This window comes from Rattus norvegicus, chromosome 19 (genome assembly GCF_036323735.1).
Source record: "Rattus norvegicus strain BN/NHsdMcwi chromosome 19, GRCr8, whole genome shotgun sequence".
Classification (NCBI taxonomy): domain Eukaryota; kingdom Metazoa; phylum Chordata; class Mammalia; order Rodentia; family Muridae; genus Rattus; species Rattus norvegicus.
In genome coordinates, this window is record NC_086037.1 from 400,593 (window position 1) to 417,686 (window position 17,094).

At 42.0% G+C, this 17,094-nt stretch overlaps 1 long non-coding RNA gene across 1 annotated transcript; it reads left to right on the forward strand.

Moving 5' to 3' along the window:
• The first annotated feature begins 10 nt into the window (after positions 1-10).
• Positions 11-15,409, forward strand: LOC134483518 (uncharacterized). Its single transcript, XR_010060347.1, has 3 exons — positions 11-768; positions 5,415-5,602; positions 14,978-15,409. It is a non-coding gene; the product is annotated as an uncharacterized LOC134483518 (long non-coding RNA).
• The last annotated feature ends 1,685 nt before the right edge of the window (positions 15,410-17,094 follow it).

Consider the following 17,094-nt stretch of genomic DNA (forward strand, 5'->3'; position numbering starts at 1 on the left):
AAGGCAGAGGGGCGGGGCCGGGAGGGGCCGCCAGGCACTCTACCCCCTGGGGTTAGCATAGCTTTTGTACTGCTGCTGAGCCACTAGGTCGTCACGTGAGACTCTTCTCCAAGCTTGCCTTATTACCACACCCTACAAGCCCAGAGCCAAGAGACCTCTCCAGTTTCTTACAGCCGGTTCTCACATTGATTCCTCCCAGGTTTTGTTCTATTCCCTCCAGGCCCCTCTCCAAAGTGCCACACCCTAATTATCAATCTTTTGGACACCTACCTTGAAAGCCTTATGGATGACTCCGGGTTCTACTTGCCCTGACCTTACTTTCCAGCCAAAGCTACTCCTAAACTAGCAATGGCTCCGCGGGCCCTAGGAGACCCAAGTTCAAACACTAGGGCCAATTTGATGCCTTCCTTACTCTCACACCTTAATCCTATCATTCCTGACCCCTAAATATCTTCCCACCCATCCATTTGCCAATGCCAAACTCCAAGCCTCTCCAGCTCCCTATTGCCAAATTACACTTAGTCCCAACCAATTATTCTTCCTTTACAGACAGTTAGAATGAGCCTTCTAATACTCAAATTTCTGATCTGAAGGGTTCATTAGCTCCTTACTAACCACCACTTTAAATTTACAATTACATTGGCCTCTTAGTGATAAGTGATGTTAGCTGGCACCTGAAGTCAAAGAGAGATAAAAGATAGAAGAAAAGCCTGAGAATGCTGTCTCCGGAAAGAAAGGCATGCTGGCAGACCTGAAGCCACATCTGAGGTAAAAGTGTCCCTGCTGTACTTCTGTGAATGCTGTGTCCCCTCACTCAGCCTCAGGCCTCCCTCTCAAGAAAGTGGTTGCTTGGGAGTGTTTTATTTGGTTTGTGATTTTGAAGTAGGATCTCACTATGTAACCCTAGCTGGTCTAGAACTAGCTATGTATGGCAGTCTGGTCTCCAACTTACAAAGATCCACTCACTTCTGCCTCCCAAATTCTGGGATTAAAAATATGTGCTAGGTTGGGGATTTAGCTCAGTGGTAGAGCGTGCAATGCCCTGGGTTCGGTACCAAGCTCCGAAAAAAAAGAAAAAAAAATATGTGCTAAAGCCATGTTTATCTTTTGGGCTTCATTTTGGTTTTGTGATAATGAGTATTGAACCTAGAGCCTCCCGCGTACTAGCAAACACTATCACAGATAGGTCTTCGTTCTTTTACCCTGTCCCCATCCCCACACCACACTACCCCTTCTTCTTTTTACACCTTGAGGCAAGTTACCAAAGTCAACCTTGAACCTATGTCCCTCCAGCCTGGGCCTCAGGAGCAGCCCTGGGATGGTTATATAGGCCTGCACCAAGAGGTGGCCCTAACTGGAAATTCTAAATCAGAACATGTATTAAGTTTCTTCTGGACACTGGGGTCTCTTTCAGGCACATACTAAAAACCAGTTAAAATGGGCAGGAGAGAACAAAGAGGCAGGCTTTTCGTTTGTTTTACAAATGCTTCATCTGGGAGTATAGAAGGCTGTTCTTTAGAACAGATGTGGGAAGTTGCTGCCGCAGTTTGAAATTAATATCATCAACATTTCTCCCTGCCTTTTCCTCCCTCCAAACTCTCATATGCCCCTCTTCTTCAAATGCATGGCCTCTTTTTTTTTTCCACTAAGTGTTGCTGCATGCATATGTGTATTTATATACATACAGTTCCTGAATATAATCTACTCAGTCTGTATAATGTTACTTGTATGTATGTTTTCAGGGCTGACCATTTGACACTAGACAGCAAGTTAGTGTGCTCTTCACTGGGAAAAGCCACCTTTGTCACTCCCAGCTTTCCTTAGTTGACTGAGGCAACAAGTTTTAGTTGTTCAGCCCACAATATGATTGACCTTGAGCTGACTCTTAGAGATACACAGATGCACCCCAGAACTTTCTAGAGAAAAATTATGTCATTCTGCTAAGTCTGAAACCATAGAGTTTTCATTTTTTTATAAAATATTTATTTGAAGGCCAGGCATAATAGTACACACCTTTAATAACAGCATTCAGGAGGGAGAGGCAGGCAGGTCTCTGAGTTTGAAGCCAGCCTACAAACTCAGGTCTACAAAGAAAGTCCAGGACAGCCAGGACTCTTTTACACAGAAAAACTCTGTCTTGAAAAAAAAATTATTTGAGGTAGGGGAGGGTGGTATATAATGTGTAGTGCAAAGCAAGGCCAGAAAAGGGCATGGGACCCCTAGGAATTCGAACCTGTGTGAGGGATGCTGAGCTTGCTTGTTGTGTGACGGGTGGGGTTCAAACCCTAGTCCTTGTGATTTTACAGACAGAGCTCTTTAAAAAAAAAAAAAACAGCAAGAACTCTTAACTGTTGAGCATCTCTCAAGCTTCCAACTACACTGTGTGTGTGTGTGTGTGTGTGTGTGTGTGTGTGTGTGTGTGTGTGTGAGAGAGAGAGAGAGAGAGAGAGAGAGAGAGAGAGAGAGAGGCTGCATTATAGGTCCAGCAGTGACCAGAAACCCTTACTACCAAAGTAAAACTGCATCTATGAGGATATGACATATAATGCAACTTTCACTTACAGAACTACAAATAAAGGCCAGGGAGATGACTCAGTGGTTAAAATTACTTGCCACCAACTCTACCAACCTGAATTTGATCCCTGGAATCCACATGGGGGAAGGAGAGCCAGTCCCCTTAAGTTGTTCTCTTATCTCCACAAGCAAACTATGTTATGCATAACCCCCCCTTCTCCCAAATAACTAAAAGTTTAAAAGAAGCTATAAGTACAGCCTTCATTATACACACACACACACACACACACACACACACACACACACACACACATATATATATATATATATATATATATATATATATATATATATATGATCAGCAGTTCAAGAAGTCTATATGATCTCTGTGTCCAAAGCTGTTGTAAAAGACAAACGAAAGAAAAGGACTTGTTGGGGCTGAAGAGATAGTTCAGTGGTTAAGAGCACCGGCTTCACCGCCTGATCAGGTGGGCACTCCTGAGGCTGCAGAGCGGAAGAGACCACCAACACTGCCCACCCCTGCCCACATCCCTGGCCCAAGAGGCAACTGTATAAGGCCTCTGGATTCCCGTAGGGGAGGGCCCGGGAGCGGCAGGACCCCTGCGCCTGAGACACCGCCAGAACCTGAAGGAAACAGACCAGATAAACAGTTCTCTGCACCCAATTCCCGTGGGAGGGAGAGCTAAACCTTCAGAGAGGCAGACACGCCTGGGAAACCAGAAGAGACTGCACTCTGTGCACATCCAGACGCCAGAGGAAAACACCAAACGTCATCTGGAACCCTGGTGCACAGAGGCTCCCGGAAAGAGCGGCGCAGATCTTCCCGGTTGCTGCCGCCGCGGAAAGGACTTAGGCAGTACCCCACGAGCAAACTTGAGCCTTGGAACCACAGGTAGGACCAACTTTTCCCCTGCAAGAAACCTGCCTGGTGAACTCAAGACACAGGCCCACAGGAACAGCTGAAGACTTGTAGAGAGGAAAAACTACACGCCCGAAAGCAGAACACTGTCCCCATAACTGGCTGAAAGAAAACAGGAAAACAGGTCTACAGCACTCCTGACACACAGGCTTATAGGACAGTCTAGCCACTGTCAGAAATAGCAGAACAAAGTAACACTAGAGATAATCTGATGGCGAGAGGCAAGCGCAGGAACCCAAGCAACAGAAACCAAGACTACATGGCATCATCGGAGCCCAATTCTCCCACCAAAGCAAACACGGAATATCCAAACACACCAGAAAAGCAAGATCTAGTTTCAAAATCATATTTGATCATGATGCTGGAGGACTTCAAGAAAGACATAAAGAACTCCCTTAGAGAACAAGTAGAAGCCTACAGAGAGGAATCACAAAAATCCCTGAAAGAATTCCAGGAAAACACAAACAGTTGAAGGAATTAAAAATGGAAATAGAAGCAATCAAGAAAGAACACATGGAAACAACCCTGGACATAGAAAATCAAAAGAAAAGACAAGGAGCTGTAGATACAAGCTTCACCAACAGAATACAAGAGATGGAAGAGAGAATCTCAGGAGCAGAAGATTCCATAGAAATCATTGACTCAACTGTCAAAGATAATGTAAAGCAGAAAAAGCTACTGGTCCAAAACATACAGGAAATCCAGGACTCAATGAGAAGATCAAACCTAAGGATAATAGGTATAGAAGAGAGTGAAGACTCCCAGCTCAAAGGACCAGTAAATATCTTCAACAAAATCATAGAAGAAAACTTCCCTAACCTAAAAAAAGAGATACCCATAGGCATACAAGAAGCCTACAGAACTCCAAATAGATTGGACCAGAAAAGAAACACCTCCCGTCACATAATTGTCAAAACACCAAACGCACAAAATAAAGAAAGAATATTAAAAGCAGTAAGGGAAAAAGGTCAAGTAACATATAAAGGCAGACCTATCAGAATCACACCAGACTTTTCGCCAGAAACTATGAAGGCCAGAAGATCCTGGACAGATGTCATACAGACCCTAAGAGAACACAAATGCCAGCCCAGGTTACTGTATCCTGCAAAACTCTCAATTAACATAGATGGAGAAACCAAGATATTCCATGACAAAACCAAATTTACACAATATCTTTCTACAAATCCAGCACTACAAAGGATAATAAAGGGTAAAGCCCAACATAAGGAGGCAAGCTATACCCTAGAAGAAGCAAGAAACTAATCATCTTGGCAACAAAACAAAGAGAAGAAAAGCACACAAACATAACCTCACATCCAAATATGAATATAACAGGAAGCAATAATCACTATTCCTTAATATCTCTCAACATCAATGGCCTCAACTCCCCAATAAAAAGACATAGATTAACAAACTGGATACGCAATGAGGACCCTGCATTCTGCTGCCTACAGGAAACACACCTCAGAGACAAAGACAGACACTACCTCAGAGTGAAAGGCTGGAAAACAACTTTCCAAGCAAATGGTCAGAAGAAGCAAGCTGGAGTAGCCATTCTAATATCAAATAAAATCAATTTTCAATTAAAAGTCATCAAAAAAGATAAGAAAGGACACTTCATATTCATCAAAGGAAAAATCCACCAAGATGAACTCTCAATCCTCATCTTCGGTTGGTTTATATACAAGTGTGCAATTTCTAGGCTTGAAAGTAAAATGATGCTATCTGGTGCTGGATAGAGGAGCCTTATTTTTTATTATGGCAGCTTGCTATTTTTGTAACATGGTGATTTGGTTGAACACAATAAAGTACAGTAGTAACTGAAAAAAAAAAAAAGAAAAAAGAGCACCGGCTTCTCTTCCAGAGGATCCGGGTTCAGTTCCCAGAACCCACATGGTGGCTCACAACCACCTGTAATTAGAGTTTCTGGGGATCCAATACCCTCTTCTGACCTCCACAGGTATACACATGGTGCACATCATTGATGGCAGAAAGAAGAAGAAGAAGAAGAAGAAGAAGAAGAAGAAGAAGAAGAAGAAGAAGAAGAAGAAGAAGAAGAAGAAGAAGAAGAAGAAGAAGAAGAAGAAGAAGAAGAGGAAGAAGGGAAGAAGGTGGGGGAGGAAAGGACATGTCTTCCTGTGAGAAAGGGTAAGTAGAGATCAACTTGAACTTATAGAAGGGAGAAAAAAAACCCAGCAACATTCTCAACCTCACTCAAAATCAAATAAGAATTAAAATGAGCTATTGGTTTAAGCCAATCAGCCAAACAAATAATAAATCATAGTGGAGATAGCTGTGCGTGGTGAAGCACACTGATCATGACTTAGAGGCCAGTCTGAGCTACATACCAAGACTTTGTTTTTGTGTCAAAAACAAAAGCAGCCAGGGTGGTGCCTTTGATCCCAGCACTCCAAGGTGTCCTGAGTTCAAGTCCAGCCACGTGTACATAGTGAATTCCAGGACAGTCAGGACTACAGAGTGAGACCCCATTTCAAAAACAAGCAAACCAACCAACAAACCACAAAAAACTGATTATAACCCATTAGCTCCTCACTCTCAGTTTTTACCACATTCTGTCCCAGACTTCCAAAGTGCCCACAAGTTTTTCAGTCATCTTCACCCCTAGAACTAGCACAGCCTCAGACAGGTCAACCCCAACCAGAAGCAGTGACCTCACAGACTGTCCCCTTGAACACTGAGGACTTCCGTCCACCTTACAGAACCAGAACAGAGACAATCAAGCAGACTACAGCAGGACCAGGATTGCTGATGCATACAAACCTCTTGCCTCCTGCCCCAAATCTTCATCTATTTCTAGTTTACATCAATACTCACAGATGGACTAGATTTCCGGTTTCCATCTTTGCACCATGGCCACATCCATTAAACTCCTTTCTACCCTTTACCACCAGGTTGCTTTGCTTTCTTTTGAATGAGTGGTCAGACCTGACAAATTGGAATCCTGAGAGTGGGGCCTTCTGTATCCTGGGACTTTGCTGTGCTTTCAATTTTGTAGTAAAGAGACGGAAGTGAACATTGCAATGTTTCTTTCCCCCTTTTTTGATAGCAATTTATTATGATTTAAAAGCAAGGTGCTTACTGGTCTTCATTGATGCTGGTCTTTGCTAAAGATGTGGTGTTACTGAAGACCAGTAAGGTCTTCAGTAAGCAAGACCAGTAAGGAGAACCAGTGCAATAGTGCATTCAGTGCAGACCAGTGTCAGCAAAGCCCATTGAAGACAAGCAAGGTGAACCAATACCAGGGCGTCATCCACTGTCTATTGGGTTATAGTTATACTCTTTCCAAGCATCATGTCTCCTCTCAAGTGTACACTCCAGCAAAACATCACATGCTCTTTCACCAGACAGCTTCCAGAAAAACACCACATGTTTGTTCTCAGCAAAACATCCTCTTATAAGACAGCTTCTAGGGCTAGAGAGATGGCGCAGTGGTTAAGAGCACTGACTCTTCTTCCAGAGGTCCTGAGTTCAAATCCCAGCAACTACATGGTAGCTCACAACCATCTGTAATGAGATCCCATGCCCTCTTCTGGTGTGTCTGAAGACAGCTACAATGTACTTATATATAATAAATAAATTAATCTTTTTTTGAAAAAGGAAAAAAGACAGCTTCCAGAAAAACATCAGATGACACAATTGAGTTTCTAAGGAAATCAGAAATTCTCATTTCAGTTCTCTGCTTAGATCTGTACTCCTATTTTAAATTGGTTTAGTTGTTCTCTTGATGTCAGGGTTTTTTTTTGTTTGTTTGTTTGTTTTTGTTTTGTTGTTGTTGTTTTAGTCGTCTTATATACTTTGCTTATTAGCCCTCTGTTGGGTCCCAGTCTGTAGGCTGCCTCTTTATCTGATTGCTGGTGTCCTTTGCCTAACAGAAGCTTTTCAGTTTCATGAGGTCCCATTTACTAATTGTTGACCTTTGCACCTGAGCCATTGGAGTTCTGTTCAGGAAGTTGTCTCCTGTGCCAATGAGCTCAAGGTTATTTCCCACTTTCTCTTCTATCAGGTTCAGTGTGTCTCTTCTATCAGGTTTTATGTTAAGGACTTGGATCCACCTGGAGTTGAATTTTGTGCAGGGTGATAGGTGTGGATCTATTTGTATTTTTCTACATGCAGCTATCCAGTTTGACTAGCTCCATGTGTTGACAATGTATGTGTGTCTATGTATGTGTGGATTTATATCTGAGCCTTCAATTCGATTCCATCAATCAACATGTCTTTGTGGATATGTGTGCAATGTCATGCTGTTTTTATTACTATAGCTCTGTAGTACATTCTGAGGGCAAAGAAGGTGAGATCTCCAGCAGTTCTTTTATTGTTCAAGATTATTTTAACTGGGATTTTTATGTTTCCATGTGAAGCTGAAAAATTATCTTTTCAAGATATGTGAAGAATTGTGTTGGAGTTTTAATGGAAATTGCATGAGATCCATAGATTACTTTTTGGTAGGATGGCCATTTTCACTATTAATTTAATACTACTGATCGATGGGCACGGGAGATCTTCTTATTTTCTGATATCTTTCTCCAATGTCTTAAATTTCTATCATATAAGTCCTTCCCTTGCTTGGTTAGTGTTACCTCAAGATAGTTTATATTATCTGGGGCTACTGTGGTAAGTGATGTTTCCCTGATTTCTTCCTCAGTCCATTTGTCACTTGTATATAAGAGGGCTTATATATAAATCAGTAGATTTCTGTGAGTTAATTTTGTATCCAGCTACTTTGCTAAAACTATCTATCAGCTGTAGGAGTTTCCCAGTAACATTTTTACTATCACTCATGTATGCTATCATATCATCTGCAAATAGCAATACTTTGACTTCTTCCTTTCCAATTTGTATCCCCTTCATCTCCTTTAGTCATCTTATTGCTCTGGCTAGAACTTCAAGTACTATAATGAATAGGTATGAAACAATGAACAGCCTTGTCTTGTTCTCAATTTTAATGAAATTGCTTTGAGTTTCTCTCCATCAGTTGACATTGGCTGTGGGCATGCTGCAAACTGCTTCTATTATGTTTAGGTATGTGCCTTGTATCTCTTAGCTCTCCAAGACTTTTATCATGAAGGGGTGTTGGATTTTGTCAAAGGCCTTTTCTGCATCTAATGAGATGATCATGTTTTTTTTTCAGTTAGCTTTTATGTTGGATTACATTTTTCTAATTATATATGTTGAACCATCCCTATATCTCTAGGATGAAATCTACTCGATCATGTTGGATGATCTTTTTGATATGTTCTTGGATTCAGTTTGCAAGTGTTTTTTAAAATATTTATTTAATGTTTATGAGTACAATGTAGCTGTCTTCAGACACATCAGATCCCATTACAGATGGTCATGAGCCATCATGTGGTTGGTGGGAATTGAACTCAGGACCTCTGGAAGAGCAGTCAGAACTCTTAACCACTGAGCCATCTCTCCAGCCCCAGCAAGTGTTTTTATTCAGAATTTTTACATCTGTGTTCATAAGGAAAATTCGTCTGTAATTCTCTTTCTTTGTTGGATCTTTATATGGTCTTGATATCAGGGTAACTATGGCCTCGTAGAATAAATTGATCAGTGTCCTGTCTATATTGAGTACAATAATTTGAGGGGTGTTGGTGTTAACTCTTCTTTGAAATTCTGGTAGAAGTCTACAATAAAATTGTCTGGCACTGTCCTTCTGGTTGGATTCTGCCACTCAGTCAAACAAGGATAGTTTATTATTGTGCACACACCCCAGGACTGGTTGACTGGGGTCATGGTTCAGTTCCCAGAAACTGAACCATGACCCCGAGTTAAGATCCTACAGTCCAAACTCCACAAGAAACTGTATCAAGTTTCTTCACCAATCAGAATTTAGGGGTAGGAGTTCTTTAGGAACTTGTCTTTGTTGTACATTTATCCTATTACCATTGGTTGGAGTATTCAACTGTGATAGGGAACTTTTCTTGTCTAACATTCATGGACTTAACTTGTCAACCATGATGTCAGTTACCCACATACATGTCTCTTTTGGACAAGTAGGATGTCTATTTCCAGGTGAGGTCTTGGAAACTTAAACTTTACTGGACCACTCCTCAAAATGAAAGTCTTATTCCAAAAGTTTCTTTTTTTTTTCTTTTTTTTTTTTTCAGAGCTGGGGACCGAACCCAGGGCCTTGCCCTTGCTAGACAAGTGCTCTACCACTGAGCTAAATCCCCAACCCATTCCAAAAGTTTCTTATAGTGGTTTAAATCTCTCTCTTATGTTGGGTCTATCCCAGGGGTAACTTATACCATAAAAGCTTATACACAGGTACAGAAAGTGATGATGGCTGGTAATTGCAGGTAACTATACAAAACAGTTCTATTGACTTTTACCATGGTTTCCAAGGGCACAAAACATAACAGGATATATAATCAATCTTAGCATTAGAAAGTTTCCTAGTGGACTGGAGAGATGGCTCAGCTTTGAACCAAAAAGGAACTCTAGGAGTGGGGACCAGGAGGAGGGGCAAGATTTGGGATGTAAATAAATAAAATAATTAACAAAATATGCAAACAATAAAAAAGACAGTTTTCTGGTAACAGCAGAAAATATGAGAAAGTTTCCTTCTGACGGGCTAGCCAAGTAATTGTTACCTAGGCCTTAAATGTTTATCTAGGCCTATACACCCACATACACACATATGTTGTTGTAAAATTATAAAAAATAAAATGCTGTCTTTTATCCCCCACTAGATCTGTCACCACAGTGCCCCAAGATATCTGCTGGATATCTTGCCAGAAGCACGCATTCCAATTCCATGGCGGCCCACATTTCCCTACACTTAAATCTGCACATGAAAGAACACACAACACAATAACCTTTGATCCAATTAGTAAGATATAATTGCCCACCTAAACATACAAAGCCCAATACACATCCACCCCTTAGGAACATTAATAACAACCTGGAAAGGTAGAGCGTGGAATCTTAAAGCCAGCTTCCATATTGTCCCGCCACAGCTTCTCTCTTGTCCCTCCTCTTCTGTTCCCATCTCCTCCTCTTCCTTCAAACTTTTCTCCTGCCCATCCTTCCTTCTCGTCCAATGACAGGCCTCATTCTATCTTGTAGCTTCCTCATCTGTGACATCATTCCACACATATACACATATACATATGTGTGTGTGTGTTTAAATTGCTTATCTGATCTTGATCTAACTTTAGTAAGTGAAATGTATTGAGAAAATTATCCATGTCTTTTAGATTTTCCAATTTGGTAGAATATAGATTTCTATAGTATGTACTTAATGATTATCTGGATTTCCTCAGCCTCTGTTGTTAAATTTCCCCTTTCATTTCTTTGGATATTCTCTCTTAATTTGTTAATTTGGATATTCTCTCTCCACCTTTATTTAATTTACATAATTAGGGTGTGTTGATCTTATTGATTTTTTCAAAGAACCAACTCTTTATTTCACTTGTAAAAGTAACTTATTTGCCAGATGTAACTGTCATCCCAGAGGCTTACTGCTGAATAAACTTACCCTTTCTAGTTCTTTCTGAACGATGGCTGATTGATTGAATTCAGCTGTTCTGAACTCAAAACTCCTGTCCAAGCTGATGGGTTAGAACTGGCTTCTTTTGGCTTCTCACTGAATTGCTCTGCTTGAAAAAACTGCCTCTGAATTCCATAAACTGAACGGAACTATTGAAGGATTCTCACTGAAGTATAAGAGCTATTAAGAGGCTTGGCCTGGTAGAAAGTAGGTAGGTTATGGGGACCCACCAGCTTTATACCCACCACCTCAGGTCAAGATTAGGCCAAGTACCAGCTTCCCTCCTCGGGTCAAGGCTAGACCAAGTTCCATTCTTCACCCACAGTTCTCGAGAGGAGCAGGGACATCCTTGAAAATCCAAAGAATGTACTGACATAGTCACTTGACCCTCTGGTCCAAGATAGAGTTCAAATGCATGTCACATGCTTGCTAGCCAATAGATTCAAAGGTCAATATGCTTAGCCAATAAGTTTAAATTATAACCTTGCTGATGTAACCTGTACCCCAAAAAGTATAAAAACTGCTTGTTATAGCTATTTGGGTTGCCTTCCAGTCACTGGTCACAAGGGACTGATTGAAGGCCGACCCCCGTGTGCCAGAAAATAAACCTCTTGCATTTGCATCGAACTTCATTCTCCTGTCTCACTTGGGGGATCTCCCAGTAGTTAAGACTCACTTGGAGCCTCACACTATATGAACGCAACTGAACGCCATCCCTGATGCACTCCATGCTGCTGTTAAGTAGCCTCTTTTTTCCTGTCTGTTCTCCTGAGAGTTGGGCATATCCTCTCTGACTCATTCTGTCAAATCTTTCTCTGATTTGTCACTTTGTTTGCCACTCACTTCCAAACATGGCTACATCCTTTTACAACTAACTTTCACCTTCATTGTTTGGGATTAAAGATGTGTACTAAAGGGGTGTCAGAATTCCAGTCAGAGGGAGTACAGTCTGAATCCCAGAGACCTAGTTCTTTGCGTGTGGTCCCTTGCACATAGCAGCCAAGTTGCTGAATTAAAATCCCTCTAAGATTTATTTCTTTACTATATAAAAGTACATTGTATCTGTCTTCAGACATACCAGAAGAGGGCATCAGATCCCATTACAGATGGTTGTGTGCTACCATGTGGGTGCTAGGAATTGAACTCAGGACCTCTGGAAGAGCAGTCAGTGCTCTTAACCACTGAGCCATCTTTCCAGCTCTAAAATTCCTCTATATTCACTGATTAATGTGTTGTTTGTTTCTATTTTATTGATTTCATCCCTGAGTTTGATTATATCTTGCCATCTACTCCTTCTCTGTGTGATTTCTTCTTTTTGTAATAGAACTTTCAAAAGTACTGCTAAATTACTAATGTGAGATCACTCCAACTTCTTTATAATGGTATTTAGTGCTTTTATTTGTCAGAGGTAATTGTCATCCCAGAGGTTTACTGCTGAATAAGCTCACTCTTCCTGGTTCTTTATGAACTTTGGCTGGGTGGTTCAATTCAGCTGTTCCGGATCAAAACTCCTATCCAAGCTGACTGATTAAAACTGGCTTCTCTCAGCTTCTCATTAGCCTTTTAGATCTGCCTTCATTGTGCTCTACAAGTTCCATTATGTTGTGTATCCATTTTCACTCAATTCTAGAAAGTCTTTCTTTAATTTCTGTCTTGATCAGTTTTCTTTCAGTAGTGAGTTGTTCAGTTTCCATGGATTTGTAAGCTTTCTGTTGTTAATATCCAGCTTTACCTCAAGGTGGTCTGATAGGGATGTGGGGTGTTGTTTCAATTTTCTTTTAACTGTTGAAACTTGCTTTATGTCTAAGTATTTGGTCAGTTTGGAGAAAATCCTCTGAGGTGCTGAGAAGAAGATATATTCTTTTGTGTTTTAGTATAATGTTCTATGAATATCTGTTTGGTCCATTTGGTTTATAAGATCTGTTAGCTCCAGCATTTCTCTGTTTAGTTTTTGTCTAGATGACCTGTCTATTGGTGAGAATGGGATATTGAAGTCTTCTACTCCTAGTGTGAGGGTCAATATGTGATTTCAGCTGTAGTAGCAGGGTTTTTTGATTTTATTTTTGTTGCTGTTTTGTTTTGTTTTTTAATATATAAAATTGTGTGCCCTCGTGTTTGGAGCAATGTCCTTTTGGTGGATTTTTCTTTCGATGAACATTTAGTGTTTTTCCCTATCTCTTGACTTGGTTTGGTTTGAAATCTATTTTGGCAGATATTAAAATGGCGACACCAGCTTGCTTCTCAGGTCCATTTGTTTGGAACATCCTTTCCCATCCTTTTACCCTGAAGTGATGTCTATCCTTGATGTTGAGGTGTGTCTCTTGGATGCAGAAGAAGAATAGATCCTGTTTTTCACATCTGTTCTGTTAGCCCATGCCTCTTTGTTGGGAGATTGAGACCTGTGTTGTTGAGAAATATTAACATAGTGAGTTGGAAGGCCAGTCCAAGATTCCGCTTCAAAAACAAAATAAATCAGTACAACGTAGCACGGTCAGCTCAGTAGGAACATGGGTCTCTTGGATAATTCCAGTACAGTACCCTTCTTCCTTAGCCATGCTGTCAAGATTTACTTTGTGAGGAAAACTGTATTTGAGGTCACTCTTGTACCAGAAAGACCTGAGATACTGCCCAAATAGCAACATCAGGGAGAAACCTGAGGCTTTGCAAAAAGCCTTGGGTGTCTGTATTCTTTGAAAATTAGCAGAGGAATTTAGCTTTGCAGTGACATCCTTGCTACCCAGCACCTTTAGTCTTTCTGGTTTGCTAGCTCATCCGAACACCGGAAAGCTGTCTCTGCACTGGAGGATTGCAGTGTATTTAGGTTGCTTTATCTGTAAAAAAAAAAAAAAAAAACCTTTTAACACATACTGAATTCTGTAGTTTTGTAATTATTTTTAAACTATTCTTAGAATTTTTTTTTTAATTTAGGGGCTGTCGAGTTTTTTAGGCAGGTGTGCTGTGATCCATGGTTCTGGCTGTTTTCTGGTCTGGACTCTGCCTCCCGTCATTCTTTAGGAGAGTCCTGCACTGCAACTGGCTTTTTATGGATTTGGTTTTGTTTTGTTTTGCTTTGCTTTGCTTTGTTGTTATTGTTATTGTTGCTGTTGTTGTTGTTGCTGTTGTTGTTGTTGTTGCTGTTGTTGTTTTGTGAGTCTTGGGGATCAAATGTAGGTATTCAGATTTTGAGACACTTTTACCCTGAGTCGCCTGCCTGTCCCCTGTCACTTAGAACTCTGAGCAGAAAGAGCAAAGTGTATCATGAAAATGTCTACCTGATGTTAAACCTTCAGCCTGAAGGGTGAGTGTGAGGGGACCTGGGAAGGAGCGAGGAGAAGTGGCGTTTATAAATCGCAAGGAGGTAGAACTGGAACAAAGACAGAGGCCAGCATGGGGCATCACAGAACACTCTTCAGCATTGGACCTACCAGACAGGCTGGATGGAGCAACGGGGATCCCCCTGCAGTTGACTCTTTGGGGTGATTTCAAGAGAGGATGGGTAATGGCTGGTTTTTATTCATACTATGGCACCACTTTTGTATCCCATAATATAGAAAGGAACCTACATGCAGCCATAGTAAATCAAGTTTAGTGCATACACACTGTCAGTGCTCGCTTGTTCTGAGTTAACTCTCCGGCTCAGATGGCCCCGGAGAAATATGGGTTGTTAGTTAGAGCCTCTCAAGAAGTGCCCGAGCCCACTTGTCTGGAGACTGAGGGAAGAGTGCAGGGATGGCGATGAGAGACATGGATGTCACAGGTCAGAAATGTGACTGAGCACCTGACCAGAGGGGCAAGGCTGTGCCCTGAATGACTGCCTTTGTGGTAGGAGTTAAAGGTGTTAACCCACTGCTTTCTCTGACCACTGACTCTGAAGAAAGTGCAGTATACAGCTTCAGTCCTGTCACTGCTCGTTGGCACTGTGTTACCAGGCAGCAGGAGCTCCAGTATTCTGGTTACTATACATCCTCCCTCATCTTAAAAAATGTATTTTCTCACCCATTCAGAGCCTGCCCCACATGTGGCTCATACATATACAGACACCAAGCTGTCAAACTGCAAAGAAGTGCAGGCTGACAGGAACCGGATGTAGATCTCTCCTGAGAGACACAGCCAGAATACAGCAAATACAGAGGCGAATGCCAGCAGCAAACCACTGAACTGAGAACGGGACCCCCGTTGAAGGAATCAGAGAAAGAACTGGAAGAGCTTGAAGGGGCTCGAGATCCCATATGAACAACAACGCCAACCAACCAGAGCTTCCGGGGACTAAGTCACTACCCAAAGACTATACATGGACTGACCCTGGACTCTGACCTCATAGATAGCAATGAATAGCCTTAAGAGCATCAGTGGAAGGGGAAGCCCTGGGTCCTGCTAAGACTGAACCCCCAGTGAACGGGATTGTTGGGGGGAGAGTGGTAATGGGGGGAGGATGAGGAGGGGAAGCCCATAGAGAAGGGGAGGGGGAGGGGTTAGGGGGATGTTGGCCCAGAAACCGGGAAAGGGAATAACATTTGAAATGTAAATAAGAAATACCCAAGTTAATAAAGATGAAAACAATTTTTAAAAAATGTATTTTCTCATATTTTATGCATATGGGAGTTTTGCCTATGTTTATGTCTGTGCACCAGTTATGTGCCTGATGCCCTCAGAGGCCAGAAGAGGACATTGACTGTCTGGAACTAGAGAAACAGAGAGTTGTGAGTGACCATGTGGGTGCTGGGAATTGAACCCCAGTCCTTTGCAAGAACGACCAGATGTCTGGACTGCTGGGTCCCAGTTAAAGGAGATAGCTCGAAAAGCTCAGTTGTCACATACTTCTGCACAAGCTTGGATTCACACCTAGAGGATTAATCCAACCATGTAATTTAGTTGGAGGAGTAGGTTAGGGGCTTATGGTAAAAAGCACAACTTTTGTTCAATATCCTGTCCTGTTGGGGGGAGGGGGGAGCTATTTTATTTGATAGGCACTTCCTTCCGTTTTCCTTCCTCCCTCCCTTTAGATGAGATCTCTGTTAGATTTCTAGACAGTGTAGAGACCATAATCTGACCTCAGCAGAGGAAACTTTATTTCAACCCCTCTGAGTGGAGAAGTCTGCAGAAAGAGAATACTTGGAGTTTATATAGAGGTTTGGGGTGAGTGAGGTAAATGCAGTCTCAGAGAGCCACTTGGGGATCTGTAGTCTCTCTTTCTCAGTGTTATCTGCTCAATTGAGACAGACCGTTTTCCTGGAGAGGCTGTTTCAGCAAAAGGCTTCCTTTCTGGGGCTCACTGAGAATGGTTTGAGCACAGCCACCTGTACCCTCCCAAGAATTCTGTTTTTGCAACCAAGGCACTCTATCAGTCTTGCTACATAGCTCAGGTTGTCCCTGAACTTGCTGGATAGCCCAAGCTAACTCTGGGTTCATGATTCTTCTGCCTCAGCTTTCTTTCTCTGTGCTGAGACTACCCAGACACAATACCATACCCAGTGGGAAGCATTTTATGTCTAGGGAACCAACTGTGGTGGTTTGAATGAGAATGGCCCCTTTAGGCTTATATATCTGAATATTTGATCCCCAGTTAATGGAATTGTTTGTCAAAGTTTAGGAGGTGTGGCCTCACCGGAATAGATGTGACCTTGGAGGGAGTGTGTCAGTAGGGATGTGTGTTGAAGCTTCAAAAGCCCATGCCAGGTCCAAATATCTCCCTCCCTATCCTCTCCCTCCTCCTCTTCCTCCTCCTCCTCCTCCTCCTCCTCCTCCTCCTCCTTCCTCCCTCTCTCTCTCTCTCTCTCTCTCTCTCTCTCTCTCTCTCTCTCTCTCTCTCTCTCTCTCTCTCTCTCTCTCTCTCCTGTGTATCAGGAGATAAAGCCTCCAGCTACTGCCCATGCCTGTCTGCCATCCATAGTGATCATAGACTAAGTCTCTGAAAAATGTAAGCAAGTACTTAATTAAATGTTTCTTTTATGAGAGTTGCTTTGGTCATGGTGTCTCTTCACAGCAACTAAAACACCAACCAAATTGCTATTTGGTCTTCTGAGGGGGAGCCAGGGTATAGGTTAGGGTGAGGGGCCAAGGGAAACAAGGACTCAGCCTTTTTCATATGCCTCCAGGGGCCCAATATACTCTCCTGGACTCT